We start from the raw sequence: 20186 nt of genomic DNA, 5'->3' as shown, positions 1-20186 counted from the left end.
ACAAGTTTATTTACACAAGATAAGGACAACAGGGAGTGTTGGTGCCTGGTCACAGATGGCACACATGTTTATTTACACAAGATAAAGACACATGGGAGTGTTGGTGCTGGTCACAGATGGCACGCAAGTGTACATAGGGACGAGGGATATGAGCTTGGTGCACATTCTGTGTGTCGGAGATGTGAACCTGGTTACTGACTGCACATATTTGTTAACATAGTGAGGAGTCACTTTAGTCTGATGCTCATTTACATAGGTAGATGAGGGTCTGGTGTGCCTGATTACTGATGACACATATTTGTTTGCATACAATTTCACATATGTTTGATTTATTATTCCTATTAGAGCTCCTTCCGCCTTGAGATGGCCCATCCTTGACCAGCGTTAGGACAAAACACATGATGGACAAATCGAGAACAAAGGGATTGTGACATGGTCTAGGAACACTAACAACATATCCTAAGTCAAACCTAACATGTTTAACTGATGGAGCGCAAAGAGCGATATAAAGTGATAAACTGAGAAAAAGTAACCTGGAGAATTGCTGAAATTTAACGTTAATTGAAAATCAACAAAGTACTACATAACCACAGCTGTGTGACTTAGAATTCTATTATTTCTCAATACAGCCCTCGTTTACTATTACCTTACAGTGCTCACATTATCCTCCGCAATAGAAAAGAGATGGGAGCCTGGGGCTTCTGGTCACAGAAAGAAAATGCTATTTACCCAGTATGCATCTGTTCTTGGCATATAGAGCTGTAGAGTCATATGCTAGGTATACAGTGTTGGGTCCGGATGTTTGCACTTTGTTTTTCTTCAAAGAAGTCTTTCCAGTCACAAGGTAGGTGACTCCTCCTTTTGGTGATAGTGCGCATGGGCATCGACTCCATTGTTAGATTGTTTTCCCGCAGAGAGTGAGAATGGAGTTAGTAAGAGTAGCAAAAGGAGATGTCCATGAATGCATGTATCTAAATAAGATATTACTGCAACAGGTATAGGTACCAGGGGAGGCGAGTGGGCACATATGACTCTACAGCTCTATATGACAAGAACAGGTGCATACTGGGTAAGTAGAATTTTCCGTTCGAGGCGTATGAGCTGTAGATTATATGTTATGCATAGACTATGTAGCAGTTATCTCCCAAAGCAGTGGATAACCTGTATCTGTTGCAGGGGTTTGAAATAGTGTACGTAAAACTGCCTGGCCCACTCTAGCATGTTGTCTTGCTAACACATCTACACAATAGTGTTTTGTGAATGTGTGAGGAGTACACCATGTTGCAGCTTTGCATATGCCTTCTATGGGTATATTTCCAAAGAACGCCATAGAAGCCCCCACTTTGCGTTCTGTTAACATTCGTTTTGCTTTAGCGTAGCATATATGAATGCACTCGACTATCCACCTTGCAATACGTGATTTTGATATTAGATTGCCTTTGTGTGGTGGAGCAAAAGCAACAAAAAGTTGATGTGTGTTACAGAAAGGTGTTGTCCTTTCTATGTAATAAAGCAATGCTCTCTTCACATCTAATGTGTAGGGCCCGTTCTGCCACTGAATCTGGTTGAGGGAAGAACACGGGTAACTCAACTGATTTTTTGATAGGAAAAGAAGAAATGACTTTAGGAAGGAATTTAGGATTAGTCTGAAGAACCACTTTATTTTGGTGCATTTGTAAAAAGGGTTGTTCTATAGTTAACGTCTGAAGCTCACCCACTCTTAGTGTCTTCTGAGTGATGTGAGAGCCACAAGGAAAGCAGTTTTCTATGTGAGAAATTGCAGTTCGCATTTGTGCAATGGCTCAAAGGGCTGACCCATTAGTCTAGTGAGAACAATGTTGAGATTCCATACTGGAGCAGGTAGACGTCTCGGGGGAATGACTCTTTTGAGTCCCTCCATATAGGCTTTGATAACAGGCACTCTAAAAAGAGATAGATGTTGTCTATTTTGGAGGTATGCAGCTATTGCAGCCAGATGTAAGCGTATGGACGTGTACGCTAAATTGGACCGTTGCAGATGTAACAAATAACATATATTATTTTGTACAGAAGCATCAAGCGGGTTGATGTGGTTGTTAGTACAGTATATTACAAACCGCGTCCACTTTGCTGCATAGCAGGCTTTTGTGGCAGGACGTCTAGCCTCTTTGATAATATTCATGCAGTCTGGCGGTAGATTAAGATAGCCAAACTCAAGGACTTCAGGAGCCAGATCGCCAGATTGAGTTGACTGGGGTCCAGATTTCTTATGTCTCCATGGCTCTGTGTGAAAACATTGGGTGAAACAGGTAGTTTTTAGTGAGGCACTACTGAGAGTTCCAATAGGGCTGTGAGCCAAGGTTGATGTGCCCATGTGGGAGCAACTAGGATTAGTGCCAGGGATGCTTGTCCCATGAACCACTAATGGAATGAGTGGGAATGGCGGAAAAGTATAAGCAAATATCCCTGACCAATTTATCCATAGTGCATTGCCTTTGGAGAATCGGTGTGGATACCTGGACGTGAAGTTTGGGCATTTTGCATTTTGGTATGTGGGGAACAGGTCTAAGCGAGGGACTCCCCAATGTTGAAAGTATGGAAGGAGGACCTGAGGGTGGAGTTCCCATTCTAGTATTTGCTGCCTCTGTCTGCTGAGGAGATCTGCAATCTGGTTGTTAACTCCTGGGAGATGTTCTGCTCGGGGTATAAAGTTTGTGCTGAATGGCCCACCTCCAGATGTCTTGGGCTAAGTGGGACAATTGGAGAGAGTGTGTCCCCCCTGTTTTTGTATGTAATACATGGCTGTCATGTTGTCTGTACGAATTAGGACAGCTTTGCTCTGTAGGTGAGTTTGAAAAGCCTTGAGTGCTAGAAACATTGCAAGCAGCTCTAGGTGATTGATCTGGAGCAACTTATGTCATTGGCTCCACAAGCCTTGCACTGTGTGCTGTTGTAGATGAGCTCCCCAGCCAGTGAGGGACGCGTCCGCTGTCAGTACTGTCTGTGGATCCGGGTCTATGAACGGCCGTCCTTTTGATACATTTTGTATGTTTCACCACTGCAGAGAGCGATGAGTACGGCCGCTTACCAACACTAGATCGGTCAATGACCCTGTGACTGGTTCCACTGACTGGCTAAGCATTCTTGAAGTGGACTCATGTGCTCCCTGGCATGGGGGACGATCATGATGCAGGATGACATCGTTCCCAGTAGCTGCATGTAACTTTGAGCTGGGGGACGATCATGATGCAGGATGACATCGTTCCCAGTAGCTGCATGTAACTTCGACCTGGGGGAACGATCATGATGCAGGATGACATCGTTCCCAGTAGCTGCATGTAACTTCGACCTGGGGGAACGATCATGATGCAGGATGACATCGTTCCCAGTAGCTGCATGTAACTTCGAGCTGGGGGACGATCATGATGCAGGATGACATCGTTCCCAGTAGCGGCATGTAACTTCGAGCTGGAGCTTACCAACACTAGATCGGTCAATGGACCCTGTGACTGGTTCCACTGACTGGCTAAGCATTCTTGAAGGTGACACATGTACACCCTGGCATGGGGAATGATCATGATGCAGGATGACATAATTCCCAGTAGCTGTAAGCTCAAGCTGGAATCCAATGGTTGAAAGCGGAGAACTAAAGCCTGAATATTTTGAATTCTGGCTGAGTTGGGAAATGCAAGAGTTCTTTGAGTATCTATTGTGGATCCTAGGTAGTCCTTTCTATTGGTTGGTTGAAGATGTGACTTTGGAGCATTGATTGTGAGCCCTTGTTGATGCAGTAGCCGAATAGTTTTGGAAGTGTGCTGCTGACATTGTTGGTACGTGTTGACTTTGATGAGCCAGTCGTCTAAGTACAGGAAGACGTGGATGCTTTGTCTTCTTAGATGAGCCGCTACTACCGCCAGACACTTTGTGAAGACTGGGGGGTGGTGGTGACACCGAATGGGAGAACCCTGAACGGAGAGTGTTGACCTGCTACCACAATCCTGAGGAATTTGCGGTGAGCAGGTTGAAATGGTATATGAAAGTAGGCGTCTTTCAGATCTAGAGTAGATAGAAAGTCGCCTTTCTGTAGGAGAGGAAGTACCTGTTGAAGTGTCACCATGTGGAAATGGACTGAATGAATGTACCGTTTGAGTTCTCTGAGATCTAAAATTGGTCTAAGAGAACCGTCTTTTTGGGGAATCAGGAAATAAAAGGAGTACACGCCCGACCCTTAATGCTAAGGCGGCACAGGTTCTATGGATCCTTTTAGAAGTAGAGACTGAACCTCCTGTTTGAGGAGGTATAGGTGGTCTGGAGATAGTTTGTGGGGCTTTGGTGGAATATTTGGAGGCATGTTGATAAATTCCAGGCAGTAACCAGAATGGATAATTTAGATTAGCAAATTGTCTGTTGTTATTGATTGCCTGATTGGTAGAAAATCTGAGTCTTCCACCGACAGGTGTTGAGTGGTCGGGGGGAAGTGAAGGCAAGTCACTGCTTTGTGTTGGCAGGAGAGTTGCGCGAATTTGAACCCCGTCCCCTGCCCTTACCATTGTTACCCCTGTACCCTCTTCTGAAATAACCCTCAGATGGAGATGGTTGGTTATTGCCCTTGTAGGTGGAGGTAGCCTCTGATGCAGTGTTCTTGGAACCTCTCTGTAGAAGAAGCGTCAAAAGGAAGCACAGCCCTGTGTGGACTGAAGGGCTCCCATAGACTTGGCTACCTCGGTATCTTTCTTCATTTTCTCACGTGAAGAATCTACCGTTGGGCCAAATAGATGTTCCTTTTCGAATGGGGTATTTAAAATGGAAGTTTGAACCTCAGGTTTAAAACCAGATACACGGAGCCAGGCATGCCTTCTTAGAAAGACACTAGTGTTTATAGCTCTGGCAGCGGTGTCTGCAGCGTCTAGAGAGCATCTTATTTGATTGTTAGCAATAAGTTCCCCTTCATGAACCAGATCTTGAGCTTTTGATTTGTGTTCTGGGGGTAAATATTGTATCAGAGAGACCTGGAAAGCAGAAGCAACACGAACGGAAATGAGCCGCGAGTGAGCTGAGAGCCGCGGAGAAGGAGCAGGAGGTGTGCACATCACGGGCTGCGGAGTTCAGAGGAGAGCCTCGCAGCGAAGGCAAAGCCCGGGAGGAGCACGCACGCCTGTTGTGGTGCGCTACCTGACAGCGACCGGCAGCGGTGGCGGCGGCAGCTTGGTAGCAGTTCAGCAGCTCAGCCTCCTGACAGTATTTGCCATCTTGCTGCTGCATCTTGCCACCGGTCTGGTTTGGCTACTGAGCACTGGGCATCTTCAAACCCATACAGTTGCTGTCTGCTTCAGAGGAGGATTTAGCTGTCATAGGGGGGCCTCTTGCCATGCCCACACCACACAGCCTCCTCCTCCACCCATCATCAGCTACCACAGCATATCACATCCCCCTCCTTCGGCTTCGTGCGGCAGGGGAGATAGCTCCTTGCACACACAGCAAGGACCAAGAGGATGACCGAGAAGGACTAAGAGGAATAAAGAGGGGAACCAGGACGCACAGCGGAGCACAGCAGAACAGCAGGACCAAGAAGGATCAAGAAGGACCCCAGAAGGACGTAGAACGACATAGAAACGGAATCCAGACCCTGCCTTGGGAGGAGTGGACTGAGCCCGGAGCTCCTTCTAGAGACAAGGTAGAGTGTTGTAAGGGGCTTGGGGGCGCCCAGGAAAAGGCATGGCATTGCATAGCAATCATAAAGCCACACAGGCATAGACATTACGTTTTGAACATTTGTGAACAGCCGGGACTCCTGGGTAAAGCCTATAACATTCAGCCTTCAAGATCTAAGCCAACTAAGCCAATACTACCAACATTTATACTTTCATACACTGGATAGGGGGATCTACTCATCAACCAACCGGAATTCAACCTCACAAATGAGATCAATGTCCCAGGCAGGACAGCCGGCGCAAGTCCAAACAGCAATTTGACATAATCAAACGAAGCAGCAGAAGTCAAGAGAACGGGCCAGATATTGGGCGTGCAGGGCAAGGCTGCAGGCTTCCGCATTCTACAGCAATTGGAAATATTCGCACAAGGTTTTTTGTGGATTGTAGGAACAGGACTACCGCTAGGATCTCCTCTAGGTTCCGACAACAAGGATACAAGGGTGCAGCAGCTACGGGGAACAATAAGAGGACAGAAAAGCTTGCATGATCTGGGCAACACAGGGTCAGGGCTCGAACTACACTACCCATTGACTTCAGTAGCGGGAGGAGGAAAAGGACACAGCACCATCATCAGAAGCCGGGTGACTCGCAAACCCGCAATAGAGCGCCTCCCGATACATCAATATTTCACAAGGCTGAAGACAGAATCCCAAGGCGACCACACGGGTTGTATGGTGGAAGAGGGGGTTGCATCAGACATCAGCCCCAGCCCCTTGCTAGATAGCCAGGAGGCAGCAATGCAGGGAGTGGCCCCCCTCTTATCCCAAACTGCACAGCTCAGGATAGCCTGGAAGACTCATTAATCATAGAGATGGCGAGACTCATAGAGATAGCAGACACGGCTACGGCCAGCAATGATACTCAAAATACCATCAGCAAACAAAAAAATCACAACAAGGCAGAACATCGGACAGAGCAAACTGAGATTATTGAGATAACATCAACCATAAACGACGGTGAAGCACTAACCAAATCGCAGGGTCCAACACTCTCTGGACACATTCAAAATATGAACGCTTTTGAAATAGAGGCCCTCATTCATCACATAAATGACCAGCAACAGGATATACTGGACGACTCTATTAACCTCTGTGGCCGGGGGATTAATCAGAATTGCTCCACGCCCGTTAACCCTCCTGGAAGGGCGCAAACACAACAACAATTTGGTGACCTATGCATTTCAGACTCCTCATTTACAGAGCTATTAAAAACAAAAGCCACATCAGCCAGTAAACCACAATTAATGGTAGAGGAACCCACAGGAGTTGTCACGGCCGTTATTCCAGAATCCAGTCTGATGATCAAGATTCAGTTCATAGGAATGGCCCGGAATATATTCTAAACCTAATAAATCCATCATAGCTGGCAGCAGTAAAGCCACTCACCTGGCAATCCCACAAATTAGAGATACAGGTGGATTTAATACACATGCTTGCACAAAGTGTCTTGACAATTAACAAAAATGGACATGATTAATTCCAAAGTTGATCAGTGGACTACCAGAGAAAACGGCCAAGGGGGCAGCACAAGTCCAGCAAAAAGCTTTAGTGAGGCAATAGTGGAAACACGAACTACACTGCCTGACTTGCTAACAACCTTAATAAATCAATGTAGTGAAGCACAGTCAAATAACAAAACAGGAACAACTCTGAAAAGGAGGATCCATACCCGAGAGCAGTAACAACATCCATGGAACCAGAAGTAAGACTTGGCACAGCCGCAACAATCAGTAACATGCGCCCGGGCAACAGTGGGAGCCCCGCGAAGCAGCTCAGACGATGGGCATCAAAGCAGGAAAACAGGCCAAAGAGCAATTGAAGGGCAGCTCCTCAGACGGCAAAAGAAAGAATTATGGAAATCTCTGAAAACAAGTAAAAGGAAAAGCGGGACGACATTCATACATTCATACAAATAAAGCATGAAAGGACAACTTTCTCAAACCAAGTCTGCAACCAGCCCTGACACCGGCACAGACAGCACCGACAATGGGCCCATTGAACTATCCCATCTTCCAAATGAGAAACAGCACTATAGTCGAAGCTTCTCAGGTGAATAACTGCCAGGTAACGTCTATTCCAAAGTATCCGAATGTGAAACTTCCACACTGTCCTCAATCCTCAGGTACAATCCTATGCCGAGGTGGCGAACACCAACCACAGAAACGCTACTGAAGGAATAGAAAGATGGGAGGCAAGGGCAAAAATACGACAATTCGAATAACAGGACACAGGTCTACCGAAATGCAACCGTGTGAGAAGTTGGAGATGTTGACACCAGCATTAGAGCAGGAACCTTGCTCGTCGAAGGTACACCCATCCTTAACGGAAACGCGATGCAAAGGCCAAAATATAGCAACTTCACAGCGTACATTAGTATGGAAGACGTCAACGCTCACCCAAAGGGATCAGACATGTAGAAACTTTTTAATATTAAATTAGATGGGAAAACACAAGCCGCGCCTTGCTGGAATAATGGCCAAACAGGGATTCCAGATCAAACAACTTTGCACGAAGGGCAGAGACACAAGTCTGAGAGAAATAATTTGGGAAAAGAACTTTTGGTAGAATCGGAGCTCACGGTGATCCTCACCCCTGAATTTCAGACAAGAGGCCCAGGTGACATTTTAAATCGCTCAAACATCCTATATCTCCCGTCGTCTATACCCTATTGGCCTATTTAACATCAGCCCACCTTGCATCGGTGCACTTTAAAAATTACACCTGGATAAGCCATAGGGAGTCAACTCTAACAAAGTGGACCAACAAGCTAGACACTCAAAACATCATGGCGGAAAAAGATCTACTTAAGGATTGGGGTGTCCGTGTAGCTAAATTCCCAACGGAAAAGTATCCCCAAGTACTATTACAGAGGCCGTACAAACACGCGGCGCCAGTACCACAGAAAAGTATATTAAGGGGCATAAAATCGATCCCAAGTCAAACCTGCGACAACAGTATTAAACTCAAGCTTCATAAGGGCGATGCTACCAGACATTGCATGGAGGTAAGAGCATCTCAGGACGTTCTATCAGAGGACTGCACCTGGATCTCAACGGCACTGCATACCAACGGGAGGGCAAATCCCTAGCACAAGAAATCTTTCGATCTTGTCCAGACTACAACAACGCAGGATACCATACTAAGATCATACTAATAAGTTCGGAACGTGGCAGGGCTCAAATCGACTTTAGCAAACAAAGAAGCCATGGATTTTCTCAAAACAGGAGATATTCTATGCTTGCAGGAAACATGGACAATAACACTAAATTCCATTAAAGGCTTTCAGGCGACCCACAAATTGGCCAACAAAAAAAACATCTTTGGAAGACCGATCGGTGGGGTTTCAATCTTTGTAAAGCTAAACCTGCAAGTATAAATGGAGGAATGCCCCACGCACTCACCTGACGTTCAGATCACTACTATAAAAGGAATTGGATTAGAGGGTATCCCGACCACAAGCAGTAATTAACCTCCATGTTAATCCAAACAAAAAGGCAAAAACAGCAAACACCAGGAAGATCACCGGACTGATTAGAGAATATCTCTATGAGAACCCAGAGCATGAATGTATTATTACCGGGGACTTAACATGAGAGACCTGTGCCCCCCAGAACAAAGCCAAGGGGATAGTGGGCGGAATATCATGGAAGCCTGCATCAATAAATCAAACCTGGAGTCCCTGAACCAAGTAGGGCAGCCAAGCAGGAAACTACAACCTACATTTAAAAACATCTCCGCGCAAGACCTCATCTTCCTGAGCAAGAACCTACTGAAGAGGTGTGAAGAATATAAGGTGCTACACACTACTGCAAGCGATCACCATCCAATATCCATCCTCGTCAATATAAGCACCATGATGCATGAGGAACACCTAACTGCTGGTAAAATGCTTAATCCAAACAATGAACCAGCACTGATTAAACAAATTAAATGGGGACCCATAAGTCAGGCCAGATACAACAAGTGGAAACAGGTTATATGCCCAACTGGCCCTCAGAAAAGTTGGCCAGAAATCATGGCCTCGCTATCTAATGCTCTGATTGCAGGAAGCGATACCAAAGGGGATGATGGACGGACTGTTTGAGCAAATCAAACACTCACCCCCATTCAACTGATCTGGTTTTAATCCATCATCATTCTTTAGCTCACTCCACCACCCCTGTTCGGACATAGCCATATGCAAATCAGTCTGAACCTGTGCCTCATGGGAACAGTCCAGCCCGAAATGCCAAGCCATTTCTTCCCTGGGCTGGAAACAGACATCCTGGGACCGGTTTCGGGTTCATAACCATCATCAGCCAGGCTATCTCGAATCCAGTGGCAAAGAGAGCAAGGGACCCATGCCTGGGCATACCCTGCCAACTTAGGGCGAATAAAGCGATACCAAAGGGGATGATGGACGGAACGTTTGAGCAAATCAAACACTCACCTCCAGACAACTGATCTGGGTTTAATCCATCATCATTCTTTAGCTCACTCCACCACCCCAGTTCGGACATGGCCATATACAAATCAGTTTGACCCTGTGCCTCATGGGAACAGTCCACCCCGAACTGCCAAGCCATGTCTTCCCTGGACTGGAAACAAGCATCCTGGGACCGGTTTCAGGTTCATAACCCTCATCAGCCAGGCTATCTTGAATCCAGTGGCAAAGTGAGCAAGGGACCCACGTCTGGCCATACCCTGCCAATTTAGGGTGAACAAAGCGATACCAAAGGGGATGATGGAAGGAACGTTTGAACAAATCAAACACTCACCCCCAGTCAACTGATCTGGGTTTACTCCATCATCATTCTTTAGCTCACTCCACCATCCCAGTTCAGACATGGCCATATACAAATTAGTCTGACCCTGTGCCTCATGGGAACAGTCCAGCCTGAACTGCCAAGCCATCTCTTCCCTGGACTGGAAACAAGCATCCTGGGACCGGTTTCGGGTTCATAACCCTCATCAGCCAGGCTATCTTGAATCCAGTGGCAAAGTGAGCAAGGGACCCACGTCTGGGCATACCCAGCCAACTGAGGGTGAACAAAGTGATAGCAAAGGGGATGATGGACGGAAAGTTTGAGCAAATCAAAACTCACCCCCAGTCAACTGATCTGGGTTTACTCCATCATCATTCTTTAGCTCACTCCACCACCCCAGTTCGGACATGGCCATATGCAAATCAGTCTGACCCTGTGCCTCATGGGAAGAGTCCAGCCCAAACTGCCAAGCCATGTCTTCCCTGGACAGAAAACAAGCATCCTGGGGCCGGTTTCGGGTTCATAACCCTCATCAGTCAGGCTATCTTGAATCCAGTAGCAAAGTGAGCAAGGGACCCACGTCTGGGCATACCCTGCCAACTTAGGGCGAACACAGCGATACCAAAGGGGATGATGGACGGAACGTTTGAGCAAATCAAACACTCACCCCCAGTCAACTGATCTGGGTTTAATCCATCATCACTCTTTAGCCCACTCCGCCACCCCAGTTCGGACATGGCCATATGCAAATCAGTCTGACCCTGTGCCTCATGGGAACAGTCCAGCCCGAACTGCCACGCCATGTCTTCCCTGGACCGGAAACAAGCATCCTGGGACCGGTTTCGGGTTCATAACCCTCATCAGCCAAGCTATCTTGAATCCAGTGGCAAAGTGAGCAAGGGACCCAAGTCTGGGCATACCCTGCCAAATTAGGGCGAACAAAGTGATACCAAAGGGAAGGCACCCCACATATAAAGGCAAACGCACTGGAAATGGGCCAATCAATTTAATCGACATCAAAGCATTCAGAGAGAGCAAAAAGCTTTCAGTTGGCAGAGTTACAGTACAGGGGAGAAAAGTGCCCACAGACGGAAACATTTTTTAAAACATCCAGAAAACTGCACAAAAAAACTGTCTGGCAGTTGAAACAAACCGATAGAGAAGAAAAATGGAAACACATCTATGCTCTGCTAGCACCCAATAAGAACAGGGAGTTTTGGAGCTATGTTAATGGTCTAAACGGTGGAAGCCATATCCATAATGCTGTACCTGCCAACAAATGGGCAGACCACGCAACAAGGCTATATGTCGACCAAGATAACCCCATGGCAAAAACCATGGAGGCAGAAGGCAATTACCCCGACAAGAATCAAGCAGAGGACCTTGCCCCAGCAGAAAAATAAATTCTAACCTCCCTCAAGGGAATCAGGAAGGACGGGGCTCCCGGGCCTAATTCTACCAGGCAGCATCTTCAATGACGATCGAAATTTTTGGGCCCCACACATGCACAGCCTATTTAACCAATGCTATAACACCTCAGCAGTACCGGACTCATGGAAAGGTTCCATCTTACAACCCATCTATAAAAAAGGAGGATGCGTCACAGCCGGAGAACTACAGACTGATCGCAATATTGGACGTCGATGGGAAGGCATTTGCAAAAGTGCTCTTGAAAGAGTTAGAGGTATGGATAACAAAAAATCAAATCATATCGCAATCCCAGACAGGATTTCGGCCGAACTCATCGACTATGGACAATGCCTTCGTGCTATCATATCTGGCAACGAAGGCCACAGTGGTCGCCAACCCTCCACTATATGCATGTTTTGTTGACTACAGTGCTGCATTTGATGGCATCGACCATAATATACTGTGGCAAAACTCGCAAACTGGCGGCCATCATGTCACTTCATGCCGGCACCTGGGTTCGCACCAGTCGTACACAGGCATGTGCAACAGCCAAGATCTACACGAACAAGGGGCTACAACAGGGTTGTGTGATCGCAGCTGTTTATCTTATACACTGCGGATCTGGGAGAGGCACTTCTAAAAACCAACATCTTTCCGCCCAAACTGGGCCATCTCAGACTTCCGACAAATTGAAGCGCCTGCACACCATGGCTTTTGGAACGGTTTTTAAGATTCCACATTCGACAGGGCGCACACTCATTCGCCTAAAGTTCAATATTCCAGCAACGGATATAGAATGTCAAAAAGACATTGTTAAATGTTATCATCACTTGATTAAGGCAGGTTCCTGGCACAATCAGGGAAAAATGAAGAATAGTTTTCACCGATAACACCAGTTGCTGGGCAAGGTATCTCTTGACGGCCAACAAGACACTGGCTCTGCCAGCTGATCTCCTAACGGACATACCACTAACAAGTAACGACCTAAAAATCCTGCTAAAAAACAGGGAAAGATCACTTCAAGGCAGCAGGATCTCGAACAGATCAGATCTATTCATGGCGCAGAGGGCCTCGTTTACTCACAGGAAGCTAGCTCATGTCAACCATACACGAAAGCAGGTTCGAGAAGGCAAGCCCTACAGAATGTTCTGAGGACTAGGCTCCTAACATTACCAATACAGGATTACAGGGCTCACTGGAAAAATACACCTTCAAGAAGTAGCAGATGTTGTTTGTGCCAATGCCATATAGAATCTGCTGAGCACGTTGTCTGCTGCTGTCCAGTTCTGTTGAGCCTGAGGCGCCGATATTTAAGAACTTTGTTCATTCAAAATGGCGTAAGATCCTGCAAGGAGGCTCTCACGTTCATCTACACCACTACAGCGCCGATGGAGATCGCACCATTCGGGGAGTTCTATGCGGTAGCCGGAATGACTCTACGATCAACGCAAGAGCTGATGACGGCAGCAAAATAATACATGAGCCACAGATCATCAACTGTGGCAGCAACCCTGGCGTCATGATTTTGTATTTCGCCCATTTGCACGATTATTTATCATCATTTTACATTGCATTGTTTGCTTTGGGAGGTGCCTGTCCCTCAATGTATCCCACATGCCTATGCGTATAAAAAGCACATGCACGCCTCAACGACACTTTTCTGCATGCTCAGGCACCCATACCTCTTAGTCCTATTCGGTGACGTCGCTCCATCTTCTTTTTACGTTCTTTCATCGTTCTTTCACGGCTCACATATGTTTCATTCCATCCGTCTGCCCGCGCACAAAATAGTTACACTTATGCCTGCATGACATCGTATTGCACGTCCACGCTCCCATGCCTTTTAGTCTTGCTCCTCTTTTCTGCTGCATTTATTTATTTTTTTAGACGTTCTTAAAATCTTTAGATCTTCTAATCAATCAAGTTTATTTATCAATGATGTAACATGTATTGTATTTGTAAATGATTTTAGATAATCATACAATAAAGAATTACTTACTTTAAAAAAAAGAAATATTGGATCAGTTGTTCCATTTCATCCCAGTGCGCACAGTCATATCACGCTAACAGTGCCTGGGTGTTGGAGACGCGCCAGAAATTAGTGTGGTACTTTTAAATTTGTGACCGCGTAGGAGGCAGGGCCCTACCCCTGTCTATTCGGGTATTAGTGAACCACGAATGGCCAATGCGATATGTACAAGTGCTTTTCATTACATTTCATCGATAAATGCACTATGTATACGATATTATACATTGACTTCATGGGTTCCATCTTAGAGCGGTGGCCATCTTATGGTTGCCCTCACATAGGCTACACATTACAAACAAGTACGGGCCTTTAGAACACATATACTTTCTGTTTGACTTCTCTTTGACCTGTGCAGCTTTGCTCCGCTGCCCCAAGTCAGTCCGGTCTCACGAGCTCCCCGTCCTACGGCCATCTGTGATTAGCATCAGGGTTTGACCCACCATAAAGCCTTTTCATCCCACACAAGCCTCCGGCTAATCTCTTTCACATCTGACTCTGTTTCCTACTTTATGGCTTGTTTTACGAGCAGGAGGTGCCCGTTTTATTGGGGTCTGCTGATATCTGATGAGGGTTCTGAGCCTTGCTGGGTTAAAAGATTGTGGGCTGAACGAACTGGAATGTGGGATTGTCATCATGACTCTGCCTTTTCTTTGAAGCCAAAATATGTGAATGACCACTTGTGAAACAGGGGCGGTGTTGCCCAAAGCGTAATATTCAGTATAAAAGAGAAGACTCTTTTTTGTTCTGGAGACTGCCTCATTCAGTTGCTAAGGCTTCTGTGCGACGTAGTCTCACTCATTTGAGTTTAATAAAGATGTCTTTTTCATATTTCAGCTTCTTTTGCCAAGTTCTTTGTTACATTACCATGAGAGTGGAATTTTATAATACTACGCCAACATGGAAAACGAAGTCAAAGGGTGCTACCCCTGGCACCGCTGGGGTCCTAAAATCCCCGGTACTTCAGTAGTTGCTTGAGAAGCTACCCTTTTCCCCGAAGCCTCAATAAGTTTTGATTCCTTATCAGGAGGTGGTGCCTCTCCTGGTGTCTGTGAGTTCTCTTTTCTTTTCTGTGTCAATATGGGTGAAGTTGTTATAGCTCCGCATAGTCGTTCAGCGCTCCGGCGTCACCTGAAACAGTTTGGAGTGCCCGCCGATGGTATGGCTGCTATCTTTGTGGTGAGTGCTGATGCCGCGTTCCCCTATGAGCTTTACTACTCTTGGGTTACGTTTCCTGAAGTTGATGGGTCTTGAAATGGTTGATCATCATCTCTAGCCTGACCATCATCCTCATCATCCTGGCTGTCAGGTGTATGTGGTGGTGAATGTTCAGGTGAAATTGGTTGCAGCTGAGGGGAAGGTGGTGATGAAGGAAGAGGAGGAGGGGAAAGGTTAGTTCCAACAGATCTCTTCTTTAAAGGAATGTGAAATTCTTCTTCTACATCAGCCTTTCTTTTCAGAGTCAGTTTAGTGGTGATATGGCCAGTCTGTGGATGGATATACAAATGCTTTTGTTTCGGATCCGGTTTTCAATTGGGGCATCAAAACTAGGCTTTGTAGTCGTTTTCTGCACTTCAGTCTGTTTTGGCGCCGACATTTTGGGTGCCAGAGTCGAAACCTTTGATGTTTTCGGGTCCGACAATTTTTTCGGGTCGAATGGTGAGGGTCGGTGCCGGACCTGTATTTCGACCCCGAAGGCTTGGGCTCCGAACTTGGTTTGGAGGGAGCCTTTTCGTAGCCGGAAGGCTTTTTGGATGGCTTCAGTGCCGAGCCATAGGGCGAGGTGTCAGAAGTGTGATCTCTGTGCCGACCGGGGCCCGAGGACACCGGTTGGACCGGAGCCTTATTTTTAACTGAAATAGTCTCTTGGGATGAGGGTGGAGGTTTACTCATGGTACGTTGATCCTGTGGGAGGTCCTCCTCTTGGTCGGATTCGAAATCTACGATGTTGACCGGCTCTTGGTCCTCCTCTGTTCCCATGGCCTTGCCGGCCTCTTCGTCTGACTGTTGATCGAAGATGTCTGGAATGGAGCTTGTGTGCTGGCTTTGCATGTCGCAACATCGAGCTCGACGGTCGCAAAGTGTTTTCTTGGAGCGGAAAGCCTGGCACGCGTCACAGTCTTCTTCTTTGTGTTCGGGTGACAAACATAGGTTGCGCACTTTGTGGGAGTCGGGACACGGGCGTTTAGCATGACACTATCACCGAAAGGAGGAGTCACCTACCCTGTGACTGGAAAGACTTCTTCGAAGAAATCAAAGTGCAAACAATGATCTACAGCTTATATGCCTGGAACACTCATTTACATTAACCCTGGGCGTAGTACTACGCTACGCTCACGGAGCATGCGTAGTTTGCGCTTCTACGCACTACGCAAATTGTACGTAGCACAGTGTAAAAACTGTGCTAAAACACGTAGCGTAGCAGCAAAATCAACAACACCCACAAATGCTTTCAAAAGCAATTTTACATGCTAAAAAGCATATAACCAATTCACAAAAGTGAACTTCGAGAATGAAAATATTAGGTAATGAGAGAGGTGATGATTTTGGGGTCCCCCCTAACCTAGGGGGAGGACCAAGCAGATACCTTGAACACAAAGAGCATATCATGCTGAACGATTCAGTGGTGGTCCCTTCCTCCTAGGACCACCCCAAGCACAGTTATGGGCAAAAATACAATCCCAGCCAAAGGCCCTGCAAAGCATTATGGGACGAGATTAGCAGTGGGCAGTGAATATTATAGTGTCCAATATCAAAATAATTCTACAAAGAGCTGCAGTTCAACTAGTTGTTACTAGATGTCCCTCACGAGTCAAATGCAAAAGCATTGAAACCCTGAAACCTGTGTTGTCAGTCGGAACACAGGCTCCCATTGAAGTCAACGGTGTTTGGAACTATCTAAATCAGTCGGTCGGACCACCCGAACCCGAGTCGTTCGAAAACCATTCCAAAACCAATTTGGTCGGAATGTTTTCTGACCGACATCGTAATTGGCCCCTAAATAGTTTCTGGCATTCAGTGCACTGATAAGGTTTTTGGCCAGTGTGTGTTCTCTCATGTTGAATGTGATCGTCTTTCCAACTAAAGCTTTTCTGGCATTCAGTGCACGGATATTGTTTTTGCCCAGTGTGGATTCTCTTGTGATGAGTGAGACTGCCCCAAAAGCAAAAGCAATTTTTGGCATTCAGAGCACTGATTAGGTTTTTGCCCAGAGTGGATTCTCTCATGTTGAGTAAGAGTAGATTTCTGACTGAAGCCTTTCTGGCATTCAGAGCACTAATTAAGATTTTGCCCGGTGTGGAGTCTCTCATGTTGAATAAGACTGAATTTATAACCAAAGCTTTGTTGGCACTCTGAGCACTGATATGGTTTGTACCCAGTGTGTGTTCTTTTATGTCGAGCAAGATTATCTTTCCGACTGAAACGTTTCTGGCATTCAGTGCACTGATAAGGTTTTAGCACAGTGTGTATTCTCTCGTGTTGAGTGAGATTCTGTTTATGACTAAAGCTTTTCTGGCATTCAGTACACTGATAAGGTTTTAGCCCAGTGTGTATTCTCTCATGTTGAGTGAGGTGCTCTTTCCGACTAAAGCTTTTCTGGCATTCAGTGCACTGATAAGGTTTTAGCCCAGTGTGTGTTCTCTCATGTTGAGTGAGATTGCCTTTCTGACTGAAGCTTTTCTGGCATTCAGTGCACTGATAAGCTTTATGGCCGGTGTGCATAAGCTCATGTTTAGTTAGAACTGTTTTGTGACTGAAGTCTTTTTGGCATTCAGAGCACTGATGAGGTTTTTGCCCAGTGTGGATTCTCTCATGTTCAATAAGACTGAATTTACAACCAAAGCTTTGCTGGCACTCTGAGCACTGATATGGTTTGTACCCAGTGTGTATTCTTTTATGTAGAGAAAGATTACCTTTCCGACTAAAACTTTTCTGGCACTCAGTGCACTGATAAGGTTTGTACCCAGTGTGTGTTCTTTCATGGTGAACAAGATTACCTTTCAGGCTGAAGCTTTTCTGGCATTCAGAGCACTGATATGGTTTAAGCCCAGTGTGTGTTCTCTCGTGTTGAGTGAGACGCTCTTTCTGACTAAAGCTTTTCTGGCACTCAGTGCAGTGATAAGGTTTTAGACCAGTGTGTGTTCTCTCATGTTGAGAGAGACTGCCTTTCCGACTGAACCTTTTTTGGCATTCATTGCATTGGTAAGGTTTTTCCCCAGTGTGGGTTCTCACATGTTCAATGAGAGAGGATTTGTTACTCAAGCCTTTCTGGCATTCAGGACAGTGATAGGGTTTTTGTTCACTGTCAGTTCTCTCATGTTTAGTGAGGTGGAATTGATAACTAAAGCTGTTCTCAAATTCATTGCTCATATTTGAGTTGTTTGTTTCTCCAAGTTGGGTCTGTTCCTGGATACAGGCCATCTTAAGACTGAATCTGATTCCAGAGTCTGTTCTTGTTTATGTTACACTCAACATTAACTTCTAAACTACACTGCAGAAGCTCTTCTTAACATTTAACTAATGATAGTTTTTATCCGGAGATCATTTTCCAACCTTTGAAGGCACTTATCTAACTTGTCTTATAAACGTTCGCTAAGGAGTACCATGTATATATTAAGATGTCCCTCATCGATTCCATTTCTCCAGGTTATGTCCGGGTGAGTTCTCTCAAGTTGAATTAGACTCATTTTGTGACTCCAGTTTCTCACATTTGAATGAGGAGTTTTAAAAGCACTGATAAGGTCTTTGGGGTTTAGTGTTTGCCTGTTAAGTGTATTTGTTCATACAAGTAATGGCAGGTGATTAAGGCATGCCAGGGTGATTTTATGAATTATCAATAGCATAACAATGGCCCCTTTTAAGCTTTCTGTGCCAGTGCAGGCTTTTTACACTCATCGGCTAAGGCTAAGGCAGATACATGATCGACTTTGGAGGTCCAGGACACTATGAAACCACTTGGATCAACCCAAGAAACAGAGTTGGTGGGGGAAAATCTTTCTGTATTGAAAGTGATAATCCAGCATCTTTGCTGTAACGCCATCTGAGAAAGAGTATTTACAATGACTTTCGTTTAATCAATGGTTCTTCTCCTCTGAATCACAGGAGACGGAGACAAAAAGTAGCTCTTGTAAACTGAGACTAATGGTCTTCATGACAGTTCTCTCACATCACGTGTACGGATACTGATCTGTTGGGGAGAGGTTTGGGCCTCCAAGGCATTTCTCATAAACCATCAGGCAGAATTTACAACTCTGAGTATTCTCAAGTGCACGGCGTGGGTATGAATTGCGGCCAATGTTCTTTTGTCCAGCAATCTTGAAATGTTTCCTTTAAGTGAAAATATTCTTACAATTAATAGTTGCAGACTTTCAGTTTACTCTGGTGTTCAGCAGTTTCTTCCTCTCGAAGTTCCTCACCATTCCTGGCACACAGAATGTGTTTCTTCGCTAGTGCTCGAGAATGTTTTAACTTTCTTTAAAATAATCCTTTTCATTGCGGTTCATTAAAACAAAACCTTCTTTTTCTGTTCATACTTCAGTCATCTGTAGAAATAAAGTTACTGATTGTAAATGAACACAAAGAAAAATATTTATGACCTTATACGTTACAGAAAGAAAGTATTTACAGAAACAAGAGAGGAAATCAGTTTGAGTTGCATTTCTGATAGTGGTGAAACAGCTCTGGGACACTGTGTAGATCGGGATCTTGGGGTAACTAGAACTCAAGGATGTGAGAGCAAAAGAAGTGAATATTTAAGAAAGAAACACAAGTTACACATATATTGTGACACAAATTCTCAGAAGCAGCCAACACTATCAATTTATCCTTTCTATGGCAATGACTGGCATCATTGTGAGATATTTGTACTACTTTTAATGAATTATCAGATGTTCCCTGCCCACTAAAAGTGTTCATCTATTGCTTTTTCAATTGATCTAGGAAGGGACATTTTATTGAACAATGGAATTGTCGTTGTTGTTATCACAGCTTTAAATGCCACTGTAGACTGAGGCTGTGTCCAGTTAGCTCAGTGAAATTCACCTTTTCGAATTGTGGGGAAGATACCGACTTACTTGGTGGCCTGGAACTCGTCACGCTCCTCCATCAGGACCCAGACACTACAACACCTGAAAAAGGGGGGGGGAATCAAAACAGTAAAGGAAAACAAAAATGGACAAGAAAAGGCAAACAAAACAAACAGATCAAAGAGAAAAAAAATTATCTTCTACTCTCACCACAGGTACCCAGCACAACCCTTGAAGTGGCAGACAAGACAAAAAAGGGCAGGATGGCAGCACGTGACGAGGTGGAAGTG

The 20186-nt window shown here is 45.5% G+C and overlaps 1 pseudogene; it reads right to left on the bottom strand.

Moving 5' to 3' along the window:
- Window positions 1–18453, bottom strand: part of LOC146839154 (uncharacterized) — a 345435-nt pseudogene extending 326982 nt beyond the window's left edge.
- Window positions 18454–20186: the final 1733 nt, after the last annotated feature.

Source organism: Triturus cristatus, chromosome 4_2 (genome assembly GCF_964204655.1).
Source record: "Triturus cristatus chromosome 4_2, aTriCri1.1, whole genome shotgun sequence".
Classification (NCBI taxonomy): Eukaryota; Metazoa; Chordata; class Amphibia; order Caudata; family Salamandridae; genus Triturus; species Triturus cristatus.
The sequence above is the reverse complement of the archived record's forward strand: the minus strand, read 5'-3'. Positions and strand labels throughout refer to the sequence as shown.